The following is an 18,117-nucleotide window of genomic DNA, read 5'->3' as shown; positions in this document are numbered from 1 at the left end:
GAATTAATCATAGGAGATTACTGCTGGATAACTTTGTATGACATGTTGTTGACCATCTTTGTGATTTATCTGCTGCCAAGATCTTAATTAGAAACACAACCTCCAATTATTCTGTATTTATGACAAAATATAATCTACTTATTATTTTTGGCTCTGCTGTATGTGGGATCTTAGTTCCCCAACCAAGGATCAAACATGTGCCCCCCGTGGTGGAAGCACAGAGTCTTAACCATTGGACCACCAAGCAAGTTCCATAATCTACTTATAGTATGACTTTCAGAAATATACCTTGGTAAAAGATTGGGAATTGCCCATCATCACATGAACTATTAGGTGCTAAGCAAACAGTGGCACCCCACTCCAGTATTCTAGCCTGGAGATTCCCAGGGACAGGGGAGACTGGTGGGCTGCTGTCTATGGGTCGCACAGAGTTGGACACGACTGAAGTGACTTAGCAGTAGCAGCAGCAAGCAGACAGCTTAAGGGAGGGGTGATTGTGGGGTGGAAATATTCAACTCTCTGGGGCTTCCCTGGTTGCTCAGTGGTGGAAACTTTACCAGTCATTGCAGGAGACACGGGTTTGATCTGTGGTCTGGGAAGATCCCACATGTGATGGAGCAACTAAGCCCGGGCACCACAACACTACTGGGACTGTGCTCTAGAGCCCATGCTCGGCAACAAGAGGTGCTACCACAATGAGAAGCCTGTGCACTGCAACTAGAGAGTAGCCCTCACTTGCCACAACTAGAGAAAAGCCTGTACAGCAACGAAGACCCAGCACAGCCAAAAATAAATAAATAAAATAAAAATTACTTAACTCTCTGGAGGTGGGTGGGTTTGAGTCTAACTTTCATGACATAGCATCACTGCCATCATCTCCTTTTGGTTTTGAGCATGTATATGGTAACCCACTCCAGTATTCTTGCCTGGAGAATCACATAAACAGAGGATTCTGGTGGGTTACATGAAGTTGCAAAGAATTGGACACGACTGAGAGACTAACACTACTACTACTATGTAAATATACAAGTATTGTACTTATTATAATATTATTCTTAGCAAACATTATACTTAGCAAGGGAGATCAATAAACTTATTTGCCAAAACAGATAGATCTATTGGTAGTGACTGCTTGGGTTACTGGGTTAAAACAGTTTTGAACCCAAATCAGCTTTCAGAGAGAAAGAGTACCAAGCTAGACTAGCAAGGTCTTGGCGCACTCAAGAGGAGGGAACAGATGCATGAATGCCAAGCATTTACTACCATCATCTTAGACACTTTTTTGAAGGACAAGAGTCAGTAGGCCTTATACTAGTCACAGAAAGTTCTTCTTATTTTCTAAGCAATTATATGTCCATGTTGGAAATTCAGTGTGTGGTATAAAGCTGGGTGATCTTTGGCAAAGAATCCTAGTTGAGAAGTTCCCTAATAAGGTGAAGCATTTGGTATGAGACCAACTAAGATCTGTACAATCCTTTCCATTTAAGGCTGCCCACTAGTTCTCTACTAACAATTATTCTATTTTTATTCATTCATGATAAAGAAATTTGCTGTTTGTGAGTTGTTTAAGAATAAACATAGTACAAGAGGCCACATTCTGTTTCAAAGAACAATGGTTAATGTCCAGTCTTGGTGTGCAGGCTTGTACTCAGCAGTCTTTTAGAAAGCTGCACATGACATTTCTGCTCTTTCTCCTGTTATTTCCCATCATTCAACATCACTGTGCCAACAGTTTGGATGCTTTGTACGAGAGAAGAGTCAGGATGACCGTTTTGATCTGAGAAACTGAAAGGACAAAGCTGCCATTCCCGAGATAAGGATGACTGTGGAAGCATCAGGTTTTTTAAAAATTTTTATTTATTTATTTATTTTAATTGGAGGACAATCACTTCACAACACTGTGGTGGCCCCTGCCACACATTGGCATGAATCAGCCATGGGTGCACATGCGTCCCCCTATCCTGAAGGCCCCTCCCATCTCCCTCTCCACCCCATCCTTCTGAGTTGTCCCAGAGCACTAGCTTTGAATGCCCTGCTTCATGCATCGAACAGGTTTTTAGGGAACAGATCATGAGTTCAGTTTTGGATATGTGAAATTTAATATGCCTATTAAATATCCAAGTGAGTAGTCAGATAGAAGTGTCTGGAAATCCAGAGAGGGAAATATGGGCCACAGATACCAATCTGGGAGTGAAATTTAAGAACTTGGAGCTGAAGGAGATCACCAGGGTAATGAGTTCAAATAGGGAAAGTGGTCGGAAAGACTGAGCTTTGGGGTAACTTCAAGATAAAGAGATCCAGAGATGAGGAGGAAGTGACAAAGACTTGAGAAAGAGTGGGATGCAAAGCCAGCAAAGTGCCCTGGTAGCCTAGGGAAGAAAGTGCTTCAAGCAGGAGGCATCATTAACTAGGTCACATGCTATTGATAAGCCATGTATGGCAAAGCCTGGAGAACTGACCTTTGGGTAGAGCAGTGTGGAGGTCACTGTTGTGATGGAGTTGTGGGAGGATAGAAAGTGGAAGCTGCAAGCATTAACAATGTTTTTAGGAGTTGTGCCAAATAGAGGAGGAAGTGAAGTGTTTGCTGGAAAGGGAAATGAAGGTCAAGGGCATCATTTTTGGGGGGATGGGAGAAATGACCGCAGATCTATGTGCTAGTGTCAAAGGCCCAATAGAGAGAACAGGTTGGTGATGCAGGGAGAGAGGGGGCAAGGCTGGAGCCATGTTCTCGAGTAGGTGAGAAGGGAAGGGGTTATGTGTAAGTGTGGAGAAGCCAATCTTTGCCTGGAGAGGATAGTTTATCCACAAGACAGGAAGAGAAAGGTTGATGTGATAGAAGGTACTTTTGCAAGGTCTCAGTGGCTTAAAGACCTGATCATGCCTGACATCACAGAGTCCATTTAGCTCTGCCTGGATGCATGTTGTATCTCCCTCCTCAGCCACTCTTGACCCTTTTTAATCCCCCTCTCCAGTCTGCAATGGCACATGGTGGTTGTCTCTGCTTGGAGTGCTCTTCAAGACCCAGCCCAAACATCACCTCCTCTGTCCCTCTGGGTTCCCATGTTTATCAGCTCAAATTTGCATTGTAGTTCTTATTACACTGTAGTTTTGTGTTCACTCATCTTTCTTCTCTCAAAGCCATGATCTTGACGGTGAATGCTTTTTCTTCTTATTTGTCTCTGTATAAAGTCACCTCTACCCATCTCTCCCCTAGGGCATGCCTGGCACAGAGGAGGAAATAACAGTTGGAGATCCTAGAGACTGAAAAGAGCTCTAAGCATACTTTTAATATAAACATTTCATTGAACTATAAAACATACATAAATATATATACACATATACACAAATGATAATTGTTTAGCTCTATGTGTTTTCAAAGCAGACCTATCTTCATCAATAAACAGAGGCTTACCAGCACTCCAGAAACTTCCTTCACACATTCTCTTTATGCAATGATAACCACTATCTTGACTTCTAACATTATATCATAGATTTATTTTGCCTCCTTTTGAATTTCATACATATGGAATCAAATTGCATGTACTACTGTGTTTCTGACTTCATTTACTCAACAGTTTATTTCTGTGGCCAATACACTGTGTGAGTTTAGCAGTAGTTGTCCATTGTCATGGCTATGTAGTGTTCCATTGTGTGAATATACTGCAATTATTGACCCATTTCCTAGTCTACTGATGTTGGACATTTGGGGGTATTTCTGAATTTTACAAGTAGCCCTGCAAAGAATGTTCTTGCACACATTGTTGAACATGTGTACACTTTCCTGTGGGATATACACCTGAGAATGGGATGACTGGGTCATATACTCAATTGCTATATTTGAAATATATGTTCAACAAGCTCGGAAGCAGAGTTCTAGACCCTGGAACCACACAGTCCTAGTCTCTGCAGTCTTCTGGCCTCTGAGATGGTTGGTCCAGCCCTTTCTTTTTCACACAAGCAGCCTGAGACTAAGGCTATAAATGTGACTTGTCCCAGTCTCCTCATTTCCCTGCCAGTATAAATCATGACTCAGGTTGGTCAATTACCTCTTAGTATTCACATGAGGGAATTCTCCTTTCTGACCCAGGAATGATCACACACTATTGCAATATGTCTAACAAAACTCTTGCTCATTAAATATCTGTCAAGCGCTGGGCACATTGTGTCATATGTTTATGTGTGCCAAGTGTTTATATTATATATGATCTCTAATCCTTACAACAATCCTTCAAGACGAGCTAAGAGGGGATGGACAACTCACTCAGGTTTCTACAGGACACGGTAAAGGTGAGGTTTGAGCTCTGCTTATAACTCCTTGGGAGACAGAGGAGTGAAGGCCTTCTAAAGGAGATACTGCTGCTTGGGTGCAGGGATACAGTTTCTTTCCCTCAGGAATAAGGCTCTTCCTGAGTATAGTCTAGTTTTCTATCACAGATCATGTGGCTCAAAGAAGGTAGCTCAACAGGCATGTACTTCATGTATGCTCAGCTTTCCCTGTAAGGGACACCCTGTCACCATGCTGACAGCCATGGTGAGGATAAACATCTCTATTCAAAATTTACAGAGGAGGAGCCTTTGCTCTGCCTGGTCTCCCTAGAAGCCTCTAGAAGAGGGAAGCTAGATGTTCAGAGACTAACTGAATCCAGGTCAGAGGAGCTAGAACATGGGCCTCATTATTCCAAGAATCTTTATGGATAATCCACTCCCTGTTCCTGTCCTATATTCAATAGGATATTGCAAAAAAGATAATAAAAAGATAAATGGTAATCTTTAACATGAATTAGGTACTTACACTGTGCATTACATTACTGACTGATTGCTCTTACATGAATGATTTCATTTAGTCCTCCCAACGACACTTTGAGATAAGAACTTTATTATCCCCAGTTTGTGAATGAGGAGATAGATGCTTAGAAAGATGAAGTAACTTACCTAAGTTGTTGTTGTTATTTAGTCACTAAATCGTGTCCAACTCTTTTGCAACACCATGGACTGTAGCCTGCCAGGCTCCTCTGTCCATGGGATTTCCCAAGTAAGAATACTGGAGAGGGTTGCCATTTCTTGCTCCAGGGGAACTTCCCCACCCAGGGATCGAACCCTTGACTCCTGCATTGGCAGGCAGATACCTAAGGGCATACATTAAACGAATGAGCTGGGGCTTCACTGCGGGCCTACACAGCAGTGGTGCTCTGTTCCTGTTGGGTGAATTGATGCACAGGTGCACACAAAAAAATGTTTGTTTACTAATTGATATCTCCCTTTGATTAAGATTTTTGTTATTATTTCTTGTTTTTTTAATTTTTAATATAAATTTATTTATTTTAATTGGAGGCTAATTACTTTACAATATTGTATTGGTTTTGCCGTACATTGACATGAATCTGCCACGGGTGTACATGTGTTCCCCATCCGGAACCACCCTCCCACCTCCCTCCCCATCCCATCCATCTGGGTCATCCCAGTGCACTAGCCCTTATTTCTTGTTTTTTTTTTTCAGTCATTTATCTGGGAATGTTCATAGTCTTATCACAACCACCACAAGCTGACAAAGTGAATCCTGTATTTGTGAGAATAGTTCTCCCCTACCCTCCACCTTGGAAAGGGAGAGGATTTTTTTTTTTCTTACTGAAATCAACTTAAACAATCTACTTAGTTAAGAAAGAGATGGGAGGGGGAGGGAGAGCAGTTCAGGGAGTATCTGGATGTTGAGAAGATTGGGGGTGGCAGAGCAGGTGGTACCATGCAGTCATGGAGTTTGGTTTAACTTCTACCCTGTCCCTGTCTCTTCTTTGACTGACCCTCCTTCAGCATCTTCTCCTCTATTAATAGGATTTCATGGTGGCAGGTGGGTGGGATAAGTGTGTTCGTGCACTATTATTTTTATGATTTTTGAAAAACATCAAGAGGATTGGCACTATTTTGAAAATAACTGGTGCTGTTAGGGCATAGGTCTTAATTTTTTGTTTTGTTATTACTTTATAAAGAGAACAACTTTTATGAAAAGAGCACTTCAGGTTTTCAGGGTTCACCTCCTCTGTTTTACAAATGGAAACTCAGTGTATCAGCAAGTGATCCATCTCTGTGGGGATACAGATTTCCTGCTTGTTTTAGCCTCTCTGCACTTTGCATTGACTAAAAAGGCCCTGCTAGATCTGCAGAATTAGCAGGTGACTCTCTGGGCCACATGCCGAGGAAGACTGCTGTTTCACTTAAGTTCACTGGAAGGGGAATGTAGAAGGCACCTAAAGAGTGAGTGTGTAGGCGGAGGAGAGAGCGATATGGAGAAAGACAAGAAAGGGAAGAAGAAGAGGGAGGGGGAGGGGAGGGGGAGGAAGAGGAAGAAGAGGGAAGGGGAGGGAAGGGAAGGAGGGGGAGGGAGAGGGGAGAAAGAGGAAACAGAAAAAGAGGAGGGAAAGGAGGAGGAGGAAGAGGAAGGGGCAGGAGAGACTGTATATTCTGGGGCTTCTGTTCCAAGGTGGGCTATAACACAGAGCCAAGAACTTTCAGTCTGCTAAAACTGCCTCCCATTCTGCCAATACCTAAAATAGTAGAAGTGGGAGAAAATAAATCCTTCAGGTGGAAAAATGCTGACTAAACCATTTCCCAAAGCCACATTCCAAAAGATAACCCAGGGAACAAACACTTGAACATTTTTCTTTCTTTGTAAAAAAAATTGCCCTATGTTTCTTTTCCCTCTTAAAATCTCATTTACCACTAGGGACGTGAATCAAGTTGGTGATGGAGTCATTTCAGATGGCAGCTAAAAGCCAGCACATGAGTGAACTGCATGACCTGTACAAGACTCCACACATGGCAAAGCTACTGTACGCTGTCAGGAACGATTCAGACTTGAGAGATGGAGATAGGCAGTGTTTGGTATGTGTTGGGAGGAGACTAGGTGTGGCACTATCATAGATTTGCTGCCATCCCCACGGTGAAATTTTGCGGCAGAGACTTCCAACCTGTTTGGATGAGAAGCTGTTCTCAGTTTTCCCTAGTGTGCAGTGTAGATGTTAAGAAATTCACTTACTCCTCTGATTAAAATCTAAATGGCTATCACTTTTACGACAATATGGAGAACTCCACCACTTTGGGGCTATTTTAATTTTCCTTTGTGTTCAAGGTTTTTATACAATTTACTTAGAACACATTAATTTAGCTTTTTGAGCCAAATAAGATGGAATTCACCTTAAAATGCCTGGGGAGTATTTAGATAGGACACTGATCCTCTGAAGTGTGGATTATTACAGGGCAGGTACTGTGTTCAATTTGTGCCCTAAAGGATGCTGACAATCTAGGACCCGGCCAAGAGGCTACAATCTTACACTAAGCTTATTTGATGTGCACTAATGCCAGGTGGTGCAGTGCTAAAGAATCCGCCTGCCAGTGCAGGAGACCAGATTCCACCCCTGGGTCGGGAAGATCTCCTGGAGTAGGAAATAGCAACCCACTCTGGTATTTTTTCCTGGAAAATTCCATGGACAGAGGAGCCTGATGGGCTACAGCCAATGGGAGGTCACAAAGACAGGACGGAGCACACAGCACATGATGCAAAGAAAGTGCCCTCGCAGTGACAGTGGGGTGACTTTACCAGAAGAGCCATCATCGGAGGGGAACTTGCAATGCTTCTCAAGTAACGCTCACAGCAAAGAGAACTTCCAAGCAGGAACACAGCTGTGAACTTCAAGTTCTCAGGCCCTGAGTCACTAGGAAGTCCTTGACCCCAAGTGTCAGCCCCAGAGGCTGGGGTCCCTGGCAGTCTGCCAGACTGCTTGGAAGGTAAATTCAGCAAGCGTGAACGCCCATGTGATGAATTCCCTACAAAGAACCTGTTTCACTGGTGCCTGAAATGTGTTGTACGGGAAGTACAAATTTCAAGAGCCTCTGAATTGTTGGGGAAAAATGTCTTGTTCAGGGAGTGACTGGAATCAGGTTCCTATCTGATCCTTTTGAATTACTGGATTTTCTCTCCACTGCATTTAAATGATGTTTGGGAATAAACTGTGCAAATATGAGACACAGGCTGCTGCTGTGGAAACAGAGTGGGAATAATGATTACCTTGTGTTCTGAGTGAAAGAAAGTTACATAGATATTCTAGTTCTAGAGATCTAAAGGATGGAAATTAGAAGGAATGAAAATTAAATAGAGAAGAAATATATCCTAGGGCAGAAAAGGAACCCCCAAAACTAAGGTGCCCAAGATATCCTTATTTATTCTTTAATAGAACATCAACAGTTGTACCTGATCTATTTTAAAGACTTGCCTGTGTTAAATGATTAACCTATAGACTGCACATCATGCCTTTCGGGCATGCTGTGCTGCTTCATGCCCACTTCCTGGCCGTCTCGAGAGGAAATGGAAAGTTTATGTCACTAGCTTAAGTAATGGAACCCAGAACTAAACTGTGGATGACAAAATATTCCCTTGGCTCTGGTTGTGAAGGCCACTTTCAAGCACAAATGTTCCGACAACAGAGGGAGCAGGAGATTTTGTTTCTTTAGGGAGATTGATTCTCACCTCCGAGTCTACCATGTCATTGTTAGCTCCAACGTCTGTCTGGGGCCAGAGGGGTCTGAAATCAATTACACTCAACAACAAAAAACTACAGACCAAGTCCAGAGGACCCTGGGAACCAAACAGCCGAACTCATCCGTGTTATTCTAAGGATTCTGAGTCCCAAGACAGGAAAGGATTGGTCTAACTCATAGGATTGATTGGTGGGGAAAGGGTTAAAATACCATCATCCTCTCTCTGGATATACCCAGGAGTGGAATTGCTGAATCATATCGTAGCTCTATTTTTAGTTTTTTGAGGCACCTCGTACTGTTTTTCCATAGTGGTGGTGCTAGTGGCGTTTAGTCACTAAGTTGTGTCTGATTCTTTGCGACCCCATGGACTATAGCCCACCAGGCTTCTCTTGCCCATAAGATTTCCCCGGTAGGAATACTGGAGTGGGTTGCCATGTCCTTCTCCAGGGGATCTTCCTGACCCAGGAATTGAAACTACATCTATTATGTCTTCTGCATGGATTCTTTTCCCACTGAGCAACCAGGGAATCCCTTTCCATAGTGACTACACCATATATCCAAAGAAAACAGAAACATTAATTTTAAAAGATACATGCACCCCAATATTCAGAGCAGCATTATTTACAATAGTCAAGATATGAAAGTAATTTCAGTTCAAATATTTATCAACAAATGAATGGATAAAGAAGATGTGATGCACACATACACCATGGAATACTACTCAGCCATAAAAAAAATGAAATTCTGCCATTTGCAACAACATGAATGGACCTATGCTTGGTGAAGTCAGATAAAGATAAACATTGTACGTTATCACATATATGTGGAATCTAAAAAATAAAACAGAACAGAAACAGACTCACAGATTTAGAGATCAAGCTAGTAGTTACCAGTGGGGAAAGGGGAGAAGGGCAATGTAGTGATCAAGGATTAAGGAAAACTGCTATGTATAGAAAAATACTTCCAGGTGGTGCTAGTGGTAAAGAACTCACCTGCCAATGCAGGAGAGAAAAGAGACGTGGGTTCCATCCAGTTGTAAAGGTCCCCTGGAGGAGGGCATGGCTACCCACTCCAGTATTTTTGCTTGGAGAATCCCATGGACAGTCCATAACGTCGCAAAGAGTCAAACATGACTGAAGGGACTTACTGTGCATGCATTGAAACATAAGCTACAAGGATATAGTGTACAGCAAGGGAATTTAGCCAATATTTTATAATAACTTTAAATGGAGTATAACTTAGAAAAATATTGAATCATTATGTTGTACACTTGAAACTAATGTAATGCTATAAATTAACTATACCCAGATAAAACAATTTAAAAAAAAAGATCTGTCTGGTGGCTGCAGATCTGAGACCATCAAGGACACTGGGCTCTAGAAGAGTTGTAAGAGTAGCTTCAGCCAGAGTGATACGGGTGGACATGGAGAGGAATGGACAGGTTTGAGAAAAGATGTCCCCTTTGCCGACCATCATGGTCAATTGATGTTTCAACATGTGAAGAAACCGTTGAATTGGAAAGCTGGCCTAGGAAGGTGAGTTGAGGGATCTAGTGAACCACAGATGCACAATGCACAGAGGCCTCCTTCCTTCTTGACTCAGGAAAGCCCCAGAACTTTGTTCCTCCCACACCATAACCATTTCTTTTATCTGTAGCTCTTAAAGCATTTTGCAAAAATGCTCCAGCATGGGCAGGGTGGGACAGACAGCTTGGCCTGCTATTAAGTGTCTTAAAAAGTCACTGATTTTACTGTAATTGCAAACTTGGAGGCGACCCAGGTGGATCCAAGGTTACTGGTGGTGGTAGTTTCACCCAAAGTGAAGAGGATTCGAAGAAAACACTGGTTTGAGAAGATGGTCCTAATCCTTCTTATTGCCAACTATTGTTGGCTATTGTTGCCAATTATTGTTAAAGGACAATAGCCCCCTTGTTCCTGAAATACTTCCAACTTTGACCTGCCCAGACTGAGAAATTTTGCTGCCCATTCAGGTTTTAATATAATTTTTCTAATCAATTATTAGGCACTTATCATGCTGTGTGCTGTAGAGTCTGGGCCGGGGCACGGGTGGGGAAGGTGGTCAGAGCACAGCGCTGGATCCGGAGACACCACTGGGTCTGCAGGGCCCGCCAGGAAAGTCCAGTGTACATCCTTTATTCCTGAAGCCTGAGCCATGCTTGACCTGGTTAACCAGTGCCTGGAGCAGGTCTAGAAAGGGAGTTCAGTTGTTCAGTCGTGTCCGACTCTTTGTGACCCCATGGACTGCAGCACACCAGGCCTCTCTGTCCATCCCCAACTCCTGCAGTTTACTCAAATTCATGTCCATTGACTCGGTGATGCCATCCAACCATCTCATCCTCTGTCATCTCCCTCTCCTCCTGCCTTCAATCTTTCCCAGCATCAGGGTCTTTTCAAATGAGTCAGTTCTTCGCATCAGGTGGTCAAACTATTGGAATTTCAGATTCAGCATCAGTCCTTCCAATGATTATTCAAGACTGATTTCCTTTAGGATGGACTGGTTGGATCTCCTTGCAGTCCAAGGGACTCTCAAGAGTCTTATCCAACTACACAGTTCAAAAGCATCAATTCTTTGGTGCTCAGCTTTCTTATAGTCCAACTCTCACATCCACACATGACTACTGGAAAAACCACAGCTTTGACTAGATGGACCTTTGTTGGCAAAGTAATGTCTCTGCTTTTTAATATGCTGTCTAGGTTGGTCATAACTTTTCTCCCAAGGAGTAAGCATCTTTTAATTTCATGGCTGCAGTCACCATCTGCAGTGATTTTGGAGCCCCCAAAATAAAGTCTGTTGCTGTTTTCACTGTTTCCCTATCTGTTTGCCATGAAGTGATGGGACTAGATGCCATGATCTTAGTTTTCTGAATGTTGAGTTTTAAGCCAACTTATTCACTCTAATCTTTCACTTTCATCAAGAGGCTCTTTAGTTCTTTTTCTCTTTCTGCCAAAAAGGTGGTGTCATCTGCATATCTGAGGTTATTGATACTTCTCCTGGCAGTCTTGATTCCATCTTGTGCTTCATCCAGCCCAGCATTTCTCATGATGTACTCAACGTATAAGTTAAATGAGCAGGGTGACAATATACAGCCTTGACATACTTCTTTCCCAATTTGGAACCAGTCTGTTGTTCCATGTCCCGTTCTAACTGTTGCTTCCTGACCCGCATATAGATTTTTCAAGAGACAGGTCAGGTGGCCTGGTATTCCCATCTCTTGAAGAATTTTCCACAGTTTGTTGTGATCCACACAGTCAAAGGCTTTGGTGTAGTCAATAAAGCAGAAGTTGAAAGGGAAGTTCCCCATTATTGTCATTAAAGGCCTAAACACCACAGGTAAAACCACTGTGACCCGGTCAATTTCAGATTCACTCAAAGCTGTTCTCTTGAAGTCACCATCCTCTTGCATCAGTCAGTGGAGGAAAATATTTGATGATGAACCAACTATCATTAGAAGAGTTTTTTGTTCTTTGGGCAATTATGTTGTGGCTTCTGAAATAGCTAAAGAATCTGCCAAATCACATGTGTTTGTATACAGGTATTGGCACAGCACAGCCACCTATGCCATAGCCACCGAGGTGAGTGGGGGCCTCCAACACCTGCCCCCCACCATCACTCTTTATACCAGTGACCCAGGGACCTACTCAAACCCGACCTGGTCCTGCTGCTCACCGTGAGCCCCAAGGAGAGGATGCAGAGGATTGAGAGCCAAGGCATGGAGAAGACCAGAGAGGAGGCTGAGCTGGAGGTAAGCAGCATATTTTGTCAAAAGGTAGAAGTGTGCTACCAGTGGATGGAGAACCCTGGCTGCCACGTGGTGGATGCCAGCCCATCATGAGAAAAGGTCCTCCAAATGGTAACTGTAATCCAAAATAATTGCAATTAATTATAGTCACTCCAGGCCAGGTGACACATTTTACTAAATTTGATGCTTGATACATCTAAATTAGATGTTTGATACATCTAAGCCTAGACTGGATGGTTCACTTTTCCCTAAATTGTTCTCCTGACCAAAGGATCCACCAATATCAAGTCTGGGCACATCCCAGGGAGAGACTGTGGCTGCCATCTGCCAAGTATAACAAATGTGTTCTTGGAATAGATTCTGAACTACTACCCCACCGAGTCCTTCCAAGGTTTGTCTCCTCTGGAAAGCATGAAGTAGACGGAAGCGACCAAGAAGGTCCGTGGAAGCTCCTCCAGCTTCCCCCGCGTCTGTGCAGGCTCCCGGCTGAGATGTTGATGTGCTCTGAGTCAGCTGCCTCTCAGCCTAGCCACACTCCATCTTTGTGAGCTCAGCCCTGAGACCTAGAACTGAGGAATCCCAAAGAACACTTCTGCGTGTCCCGGCTGTCAGAACCCATCTTGTGGTAGGGCACTCTGAGCAAGAAGTGTCTGGCTTGTGTCTGAGGCTTATGGCCCTGAACTGCTCCTCTTGATTAAGCACTTCAAAGTCAAATGCAGAGGAGGCCACATTGAGATGCCCTGAATACAAACACACCAAGAGTCCTTGTATTCTATTCTGCTGATTTACATTTCTCTCCTTTGCTCCAAAAAACACAGGAGTGTTCTGCACTGAGTTAGAGGCATTAAGGGCTTCCCAGGTGGTGCTAGTGGTAAAGAACCTGTCTGACAATGCAGGAGACTTAAGAGACGTTGGTTCGATCCCTGGGTGGGAAAGATTCCCTGGAGGAGAGCATGGCAACCCACTCCTGCATTCTTGCCTGGAGAATCCCATGAACAGAGGAGCCTGGTGGGCTACAGTCCATGGGTGGGGGGGTCACAAGAGTCGGACACGACTGAAGCAACTTAGCACCCTTAGCACATGCTGTGCTAAATTGCTTCAGGCATGTCCGACTCTTTGCGACTGCATGGGATTCTCCAGGCAAGAATACAGGAGTGGGTTGCCATGCTCTCCTCCAGGGGATCTTCCCCACCCAGGGATCAAACCTGTGTCTCTTATGTCTTCTACATTGGCAGGTGGGTTCTTTACCACTAGTGCGACCAGGGAAGCCCTAGTCATGTATTATATGCTTCGTCTAATAATGTAGTAACTAAGAGTTATTGAGCATTTATTCTCTGCCAGGTACTGCTCTAAGCAATTTACATACAGTAACTCTGAGGGGAGGGAGGGACCGTCTTACTGACAGGAAAACCGAAGCTCAGAGAGGCAGACTGTTTGCTTAGCAGAGGCTCCAAGCACCACAGTGCTAGGCACTTCATTGGATGCTGTGGAGAGAAAGGCAACACCAGGTATTTTCCAAATAATATTCACCCAACCTAGGAAGCTTCCTTGCATTGATGAGGCTGAAGAGTTTCCTTTCTGTCCTTTCCTTATTCCCTCTGATTTTCCCATTTTATCCCAGCTCTTGCTGTTACTTGGAATTTCGCCTTGTGACAGATCCCAGCTTTCCCCTTCTGACCCTACCTCTTTCCCTGCTCCTTCCTTCCTCCAGCAGAGATCCCTCCTCTGTATCACCCTAGTGACCAAGTTGTGGGGGGCCTGAGGGGACGGAGAAGGGTATGTAGATTCCAAACAGATGCTGTTTCCCCAGGTGATGGCCCCATAGTGTTGACTTCATTGTTATATTGCCACGGATTTTCAGGAGGGGACATCTCCACAGGCTCTGGTTGGGGCAGGACTCAGAAAATGAATGCTGGCATCCTTGGGGTGAATGAGGGAGGCCTAACAAGGCCCCACCCTCTGCTGGACCTTCCCAGAGCCCGAGACTCTCTGCTCAGGCCCTGCCTCTCACTTACTCTGGGTCATTCCTTGTTCGAAGGCGAGGGTGGCTCTGCGGGTTCTGGCTCTTGAGAGGAACTGGGCAGGGGTCTGCTCTGGGGACAGGCTGGATCTCCTCACTAGATCTGGAGGTAGGCCTGGTGGGCTTCCTGGAAGGAGTGACCCCTGCAGAGGACGGGGGACCCTGGAGGGTTACTGACCAGCCCTGCTCTTTCTCTCTCCCCTCAAGCTCATCCTCCAGGGTCTGGAGGTGTCTGCACTTCAGCACCGAGGTCCCTTTGGGCCCCTCTCAGGCACTTCTGGTCAGTGAGGTGGGAGGAGTCCAGTGGCCGTGTCTCCTTAAGCAGGAAGACTGTCTCATTACAGGCCTGACCTCCATGTCAAAGGCTTCTTGAGTGGGAGAGGAATCGTTTCCTGGGCAGGGGTTTGTCAGGATCCCCCACTATGTTGCTTGCTGTGCTCAGCTCTGGGTGTGAAAGGCTGATATTTGATTCAAAACTCAAATCCCACCTCTTTCTAAAGCCTTATTTCCCAAATTCTGGGGATCTAGAGATCTGGAAGTTTGCTATCCCTTCACTGACCTCTAGCACTGCCCTGCTCTGGACTTGGAGCTCATGGAAAGTAGCAGCTATGTCCTTGGTCTCTGCTCGGCTCTCAGAAGGTGCTTGATCGAATTTCTTCATTCTTGTTTTTGTTTGGGGAACATTTTCTGCTTGGCCCCAGCCTCGTTTTTAGGGCCCCAACAATTAGAATTGCAAGAGCCTCTCACTGGTTCACCTGCCTCTTTGGCTCTGGAAGGAAACTGGACTTCGTGGAGCAGCCGGTGCCCAGGCAGTCCTGCATCCTCCTGTCCTTCACCCTGGGTGGGTGCCCCACCTCTGCCGGGGTTCTGCTGCCCCGCTGCTGTTCTTTCTGCTCTGGTTTCTGCTGCTTCCCTTCTAGCTCCAGTTTCTGCTTTCTCTGCTTTGCTTTCTGCTTTTCCTGCTTCTGCCGCTACGCTGCTGTCTTCCTTCTACTACCTCTCCTTCCTCCCTCTCTCCTTCCCCATTTCCTCCTTTCTTTCCTTCCTCTTCCTGTTTCTCTCACTTCCGCTTTGGTTCTTTTCCTGCTTGGGTGGCTCCTGCTTCTTATGCTTTCCTTCCACTTTTGCTTTTCCTTCTTTCTCCTCTGTCAACTTCTGCAGCGGCTGTGGCTTTGGCTTAATTTCCACTTTCGGGACTTAGGCTCTTCCCACTTCTGTTCCTTCTCCTACTGCTGCTGCTACTCTGGAGACTTCTGCTCCTTCTCCCTCCTCCTTCTCCCCTCCTCCCTCCCTCGTCTCTGTCTCTTTCTCTGCTTCTTTCACTTCTGCTTTTACTTCTTCTGCTTCTTAAGCTCCTACTCCTATTTCTTCTACTTCTGCATTGGCAACCGCTTCTGCTTTTTTCCCCTACAGTTGCTGCTGCTTCCTGTTCTACTCCTTCTTCTCCTTCTCTTCCTCTTTCTCTTTCTTCCTCTTCTGCTGCTTCTGCTTTTTCTGCTTATCTTTTTCTGCTCTTCCTCCCCCTCCTGTTCCTTCTCTTCCTTCCTCTCCCCACCCCTCCAGCTCCTCCTCCACTTCCTTCATTCCATCTCTTCCTCCTGTGCCTCCTCCTCCAACTCCTTCTTCCCTTACATATTCTCCTCCTGTTCAGTTTTGAATGTGCCAAATGTATGGTGCCTATGAGACATTCTTTCTTTAGAGTTTCCCAGTGCTCGCTAGAGTTTCCCTAAGAGCTCCAAATTTCTTGCAGACGTGGAACTGGCTGATCAGCCTCCAGTACAGTCCCTTTGTGTGTGTGTGCTAAGTCGCTTCAGTAGTGTCCCACTCTTTGCAACCCTATGGACTGTAGCCCACCAGGCTCCTCTGTCCGTGTGATTCTCCAGACAAGAATACTGAAGTGGGTTGCCATGCCCTCCTCCAGGGGGTCTTCCTGACCCAGGGATTGAACCCTTGTCTCCTGTGTCTCCTGCATTGTAGGCAGATTGTTTACAGCTGGACCATTGGGGAAGCCCCACAGTCTCTTTAGTAAGTAACAAATATTAACAAGAAGTTCTCACAAAGAGACAGTGCTCTATAATTTAGTTCAGTTCAGTTCAGTTGCTCAGTCATGTCCGAGTCTTTGAGACCCCATGAACCACAGCACGCCAGGCCTCCCTGTCCATCACCAACTCCCAGAGTCCACCCAAACTCATGTCCATTGAGTCGGTGATGCCATCTAACCATCTCATCCTCTGCTGTCCACTTCTCCTCCTGCCTTCAATCTTTCCCAGCATCAGAGTCTTTTCAAATGAGTCAGCTCTTTGCATCAAGTGGCCAAAATATTAGAGTTTCAGCTTCAACATCAGTCCTTCCAATGAACACTCAGGACTGATTTCCTTTAGGATGGACTGGTTGGATCTCCTTGCAGTCCAAGGGACTCTTCAAGAGTCTTCCCCAACACCACAGTTCAAAAGCATCAATTCTTCTGCACTCAGCTTTCTTTATAGTCCAACTCTCACATCCAAACATGACTACTGGAAAGACCATAGCCTTGACTAGACGAACCTTTGTTGACAATGTAATGTCTCTTCTTTTTAATATGCTGTCCAGGTTGGTCATAACTTTCCTTCCAAGGAGTAAGCATCTTTTAATTTCTTGGCTGCAATCACCATCAGCAGTGATTTTGGAGCCCCAAAATATAAAGTCAGCTACTGTTTCCCCATCTATTTGCCATGAAGTGATGGGGCCGGATGTTCTAACTCGATATTTAAAAACTCATTAGATTGTTTGATGCTCATAGTACTCACAATGAGTAGAACAGGGCAACCAAGGCTCAGAAAGTTTCCATACTTCCCCAAGCCACATAGAAAGTCACAGAGCTTTGATAAGAACTTAAGGCTCTACTCTCCACCAGGGTTTACTGTAGGGCCTAATATTTTTGCTTGCTTGTTTGTTTTATTTTTAAAAAATTATTATTTTTGGCTCTGTGGGTCTTTATTGTTGAGGAGGCTTTCTCTAGTTGCGGTGAGTGGGGGCTATTTTCTAGTTGTGGTGCACTAGCTTCTTACTGCGGTGGCTTCTCTTGTTTGTTTCAGAGCACGGGCTTTAGGAAATGTTGGCTTCAGTAGTTGTGGCACATGGGCTTAGTTGTTCTGTGGCTCTACAGGATCTTTCCCGATCAGGGATGGAACCTGTGTCTCCAACTTTGACAGGCAGATTCTTTACCACTGAGCCACCAGGGAAGCCCGTGCTTATTTGTTTTTAAATTGACTTTACTTTTTAGATACGTTTAACATGCTTGTGCTCAGTTTTGTCTGACTCTTTGTGATCCCGTGGACTGTAGCCCTCTAGGCTCCTCTGTCCATGGGATCTTCCAGGCAAGAATATTGGCATGGGTTGCCATGCCCTTTCTGACCCAGGATTGAGCCCCATGTCTCCTGAGTCTTCTGCGTTGCAGGCAGATTCTTTACCACTGAGCCATCGGGGAAGCCCAGATAAGTTTAAGGTTCATAGCAAAATTGAGTGGGAAGAACAGAGTTCTTACAGACAGGGCCTTCCATTTTAACAAAACTTAAAAAGTCCTTTTGTATCCAGGGTTTCACTTGTTTAAGAAACAAGTAGAGGGAATATCAGCCCAGAGAAGGGATTTGTCCATGGTCACATAGCAAGGTAGTGAAATCTAACTGGGGTGAGGGCCCCAGCGTCTTGTCCAAGGGCTGACAAGGGGCTGGTGTCATTTAGAAAAACAGTGGGGTGGTGAGTGGTAGTAGTTGGTATCAGGTCAGCCTTTCTTCAGTACATCACCAGTCCCTCTCACTCAGGTCCTGGC

The sequence above is a fragment of the Odocoileus virginianus genome, chromosome 4, assembly GCF_023699985.2.
Source record: "Odocoileus virginianus isolate 20LAN1187 ecotype Illinois chromosome 4, Ovbor_1.2, whole genome shotgun sequence".
Lineage (NCBI taxonomy): Eukaryota > Metazoa > Chordata > Mammalia > Artiodactyla > Cervidae > Odocoileus > Odocoileus virginianus.
Note: the sequence above shows the minus strand (reverse complement) of the source record.